The following is a 5,000-nucleotide window of genomic DNA, read 5'->3' as shown; positions in this document are numbered from 1 at the left end:
ATCTTTAAATGGCCCACTTTTTGGAGCAGCCCTCGCTTACGGCCATACCGCGCTGAGAGCGCCCGATCTCGTCTGATCTCGGAAGCTAAGCAGCGTCGGGCCTGCTTAGTACTTGGATGGGAGACCGCCTGGGAATACCAGGTGCTGTAAGCTTTTGCCTTTTCTTCACTATTTATATAATATGCTGGCTTTTAGAAAGACGTGTTTTACCGCTCTATTTATTACAATCATTTAAATGTATTATAGAGTTTTAAGTGTTTTACATGTTTTTTAGGCCATTTTATTACTCTTAACATTTTAAGTGAGTGTGTGTCTTTAAAAAATGGATGGTTGGCCTGCCATGTGACTAGACACATGACAGGAAGCAGGAAGTACAACTGTATAAGAGAGCAGCATGACAAACAAAGGACAGTCACCAAACTGTTGGATTGAGGAGTTGCTAATTTTAGAGCTCACCTTTCCATTCACCACCTGCAAACTTTGGATTACACTTTCTGTGGATTGTATATACACCGGTGGACACTCACATTGGACTTATCAACACACTGGGATTCTTGGACTGTTTTTAGGGTATGGACAAATGAACTGTATTCTTTTAACAGCGTTTACCTCTTTTTATCGTGTTGTTTTAAAGTCTTTTATGTGAACCTTGTAAATAAACCAAATCTATTTAAACCAATCTTCTTTTATGTCTCATTCTTTTAACCACTAGTCATCTCTCACAGTTAAATCTGACCCCATTTTAGTCTTGTAACTCGGCTGATAAGGCCGATTGTTACACTTGGATGGGAGACCGCCTGGGAATACCAGGTGCTGTAAGCTTTTGCCTTTTCTTCACTATTTATATAATATGCTGGCTTTTACGGAGGCTGATCTTTAAATAGCCCACTTTTTGGAGCAGCCCTCGCTTACGGCCATACCGCGCTGAGAGCGCCCGATCTCGTCTGATCTTGGAAGCTAAGCAGCGTCGGGCCTGCTTAGTACTTGGATGGGAGACCGCCTGGGAATACCAGGTGCTGTAAGCTTTTGCCTTTTCTTCACTATTTATATAATATGCTGGCTTTTAGAAAGACGTGTTTTACCGCTCTATTTATTACAATCATTTAAATGTATTATAGAGTTTTAAGTGTTTTACATGTTTTTTAGGCCATTTTATTACTCTTAACATTTTAAGTGAGTGTGTGTCTTTAAAAAATGGATGGTTGGCCTGCCATGTGACTAGACACATGACAGGAAGCAGGAAGTACAACTGTATAAGAGAGCAGCATGACAAACAAAGGACAGTCACCAAACTGTTGGATTGAGGAGTTGCTAATTTTAGAGCTCACCTTTCCATTCACCACCTGCAAACTTTGGATTACACTTTCTGTGGATTGTATATACACCGGTGGACACTCACATTGGACTTATCAACACACTGGGATTCTTGGACTGTTTTTAGGGTATGGACAAATGAACTGTATTCTTTTAACAGCGTTTACCTCGTTTTATCGTGTTGTTTTAAAGTCTTTTATGTGAACCTTGTAAATAAATCAAATCTATTTAAACCAATCTTCTTTTATGTCTCATTCTTTTAACCACTAGTCACCTCTCACAGTTAAATCTGATCCCATTTTAGTCTTGTAACTCGGCTGATAAGGCCGATTGTTACACTTGGATGGGAGACCGCCTGGGAATACCAGGTGCTGTATGCTTTTGCCTTTTCTTCACTATTTATATAATATGCTGGCTTTTACGGAGGCTGATCTTTAAATGGCCCACTTTTTGGAGCAGCCCTCGCTTACGGCCATACCGCGCTGAGAGCGCCCGATCTCGTCTGATCTCGGAAGCTAAGCAGCGTCGGGCCTGCTTAGTACTTGGATGGGAGACCGCCTGGGAATACCAGGTGCTGTAAGCTTTTGCCTTTTCTTCACTATTTATATAATATGCTGGCTTTTAGAAAGACGTGTTTTACCGCTCTATTTATTACAATCATTTAAATGTATTATAGAGTTTTAAGTGTTTTACATGTTTTTTAGGCCATTTTATTACTCTTAACATTTTAAGTGAGTGTGTGTCTTTAAAAAATGGATGGTTGGCCTGCCATGTGACTAGACACATGACAGGAAGCAGGAAGTACAACTGTATAAGAGAGCAGCATGACAAACAAAGGACAGTCACCAAACTGTTGGATTGAGGAGTTGCTAATTTTAGAGCTCACCTTTCCATTCACCACCTGCAAACTTTGGATTACACTTTCTGTGGATTGTATATACACCGGTGGACACTCACATTGGACTTATCAACACACTGGGATTCTTGGACTGTTTTTAGGGTATGGACAAATGAACTGTATTCTTTTAACAGCGTTTACCTCGTTTTATCGTGTTGTTTTAAAGTCTTTTATGTGAACCTTGTAAATAAACCAAATCTATTTAAACCAATCTTCTTTTATGTCTCATTCTTTTAACCACTAGTCACCTCTCACAGTTAAATCTGATCCCATTTTAGTCTTGTAACTCGGCTGATAAGGCCGATTGTTACACTTGGATGGGAGACCGCCTGGGAATACCAGGTGCTGTAAGCTTTTGCCTTTTCTTCACTATTTATATAATATGCTGGCTTTTACGGAGGCTGATCTTTAAATAGCCCACTTTTTGGAGCAGCCCTCGCTTACGGCCATACCGCGCTGAGAGCGCCCGATCTCGTCTGATCTCGGAAGCTAAGCAGCGTCGGGCCTGCTTAGTACTTGGATGGGAGACCGCCTGGGAATACCAGGTGCTGTAAGCTTTTGCCTTTTCTTCACTATTTATATAATATGCTGGCTTTTAGAAAGACGTGTTTTACCGCTCTATTTATTACAATCATTTAAATGTATTATAGAGTTTTAAGTGTTTTACATGTTTTTTAGGCCATTTTATTACTCTTAACATTTTAAGTGAGTGTGTGTCTTTAAAAAATGGATGGTTGGCCTGCCATGTGACTAGACACATGACAGGAAGCAGGAAGTACAACTGTATAAGAGAGCAGCATGACAAACAAAGGACAGTCACCAAACTGTTGGATTGAGGAGTTGCTAATTTTAGAGCTCACCTTTCCATTCACCACCTGCAAACTTTGGATTACACTTTCTGTGGATTGTATATACACCGGTGGACACTCACATTGGACTTATCAACACACTGGGATTCTTGGACTGTTTTTAGGGTATGGACAAATGAACTGTATTCTTTTAACAGCGTTTACCTCGTTTTATCGTGTTGTTTTAAAGTCTTTTATGTGAACCTTGTAAATAAACCAAATCTATTTAAACCAATCTTCTTTTATGTCTCATTCTTTTAACCACTAGTCACCTCTCACAGTTAAATCTAATCCCATTTTAGTCTTGTAACTCGGCTGATAAGGCCGATTGTTACACTTGGATGGGAGACCGCCTGGGAATACCAGGTGCTGTAAGCTTTTGCCTTTTCTTCACTATTTATATAATATGCTGGCTTTTAGAAAGACGTGTTTTACCGCTCTATTTATTACAATCATTTAAATGTATTATAGAGTTTTAAGTGTTTTACATGTTTTTTAGGCCATTTTATTACTCTTAACATTGTAAGTGAGTGTGTGTCTTTAAAAAATGGATGGTTGGCCTGCCATGTGACTAGACACATGACAGGAAGCAGGAAGTACAACTGTATAAGAGAGCAGCATGACAAACAAAGGACAGTCACCAAACTGTTGGATTGAGGAGTTGCTAATTTTAGAGCTCACCTTTCCATTCACCACCTGCAAACTTTGGATTACACTTTCTGTGGATTGTATATACACCGGTGGACACTCACATTGGACTTATCAACACACTGGGATTCTTGGACTGTTTTTAGGGTATGGACAAATGAACTGTATTCTTTTAACAGCGTTTACCTCGTTTTATCGTGTTGTTTTAAAGTCTTTTATGTGAACCTTGTAAATAAACCAAATCTATTTAAACCAATCTTCTTTTATGTCTCATTCTTTTAACCACTAGTCATCTCTCACAGTTAAATCTGACCCCATTTTAGTCTTGTAACTCGGCTGATAAGGCCGATTGTTACACTTGGATGGGAGACCGCCTGGGAATACCAGGTGCTGTAAGCTTTTGCCTTTTCTTCACTATTTATATAATATGCTGGCTTTTACGGAGGCTGATCTTTAAATGGCCCACTTTTTGGAGCAGCCCTCGCTTACGGCCATACCGCGCTGAGAGCGCCCGATCTCGTCTGATCTCGGAAGCTAAGCAGCGTCGGGCCTGCCTAGTACTTGGATGGGAGACTGCCTGGGAATACCAGGTGCTGTAAGCTTTTGCCTTTTCTTCACTATTTATATAATATGCTGGCTTTTAGAAAGACGTGTTTTACCGCTCTATTTATTACAATCATTTAAATGTATTATAGAGTTTTAAGTGTTTTACATGTTTTTTAGGCCATTTTATTACTCTTAACATTTTAAGTGAGTGTGTGTCTTTAAAAAATGGATGGTTGGCCTGCCATGTGACTAGACACATGACAGGAAGCAGGAAGTACAACTGTATAAGAGAGCAGCATGACAAACAAAGGACAGTCACCAAACTGTTGGATTGAGGAGTTGCTAATTTTAGAGCTCACCTTTCCATTCACCACCTGCAAACTTTGGATTACACTTTCTGTGGATTGTATATACACCGGTGGACACTCACATTGGACTTATCAACACACTGGGATTCTTGGACTGTTTTTAGGGTATGGACAAATGAACTGTATTCTTTTAACAGCGTTTACCTCGTTTTATCGTGTTGTTTTAAAGTCTTTTATGTGAACCTTGTAAATAAACCAAATCTATTTAAACCAATCTTCTTTTATGTCTCATTCTTTTAACCACTAGTCATCTCTCACAGTTAAATCTGACCCCATTTTAGTCTTGTAACTCGGCTGATAAGGCCGATTGTTACACTTGGATGGGAGACCGCCTGGGAATACCAGGTGCTGTAAGCTTTTGCCTTTTCTTCACTATTT

At 39.7% G+C, this 5,000-nt stretch overlaps 5 non-coding genes across 5 annotated transcripts; all 5 read left to right on the top strand.

The window, feature by feature from the left end:
• The first annotated feature begins 34 nt into the window (after positions 1–34).
• LOC141306223 (5S ribosomal RNA) lies at positions 35–153 on the top strand. The gene has a single exon (XR_012345188.1). It is a non-coding gene; the product is annotated as a 5S ribosomal RNA (ribosomal RNA).
• Positions 154–906: 753 nt separating this feature from the next.
• LOC141317973 (5S ribosomal RNA) lies at positions 907–1,025 on the top strand. Its single transcript, XR_012352318.1, has one exon. It is a non-coding gene; the product is annotated as a 5S ribosomal RNA (ribosomal RNA).
• A 753-nt stretch (positions 1,026–1,778) lies between these two features.
• LOC141306212 (5S ribosomal RNA) lies at positions 1,779–1,897 on the top strand. Its single transcript, XR_012345177.1, has one exon. It is a non-coding gene; the product is annotated as a 5S ribosomal RNA (ribosomal RNA).
• A 753-nt stretch (positions 1,898–2,650) lies between these two features.
• On the top strand, positions 2,651–2,769 carry LOC141306201 (5S ribosomal RNA). The gene has a single exon (XR_012345166.1). It is a non-coding gene; the product is annotated as a 5S ribosomal RNA (ribosomal RNA).
• Positions 2,770–4,191: 1,422 nt separating this feature from the next.
• LOC141318322 (5S ribosomal RNA) lies at positions 4,192–4,310 on the top strand. The gene has a single exon (XR_012352644.1). It is a non-coding gene; the product is annotated as a 5S ribosomal RNA (ribosomal RNA).
• The last annotated feature ends 690 nt before the right edge of the window (positions 4,311–5,000 follow it).

This window comes from Garra rufa, chromosome 1 (assembly GCF_049309525.1).
Source record: "Garra rufa chromosome 1, GarRuf1.0, whole genome shotgun sequence".
NCBI classification, from domain to species: Eukaryota; Metazoa; Chordata; class Actinopteri; order Cypriniformes; family Cyprinidae; genus Garra; species Garra rufa.
This window is presented reverse-complemented; position numbering and strand designations above follow the sequence as displayed.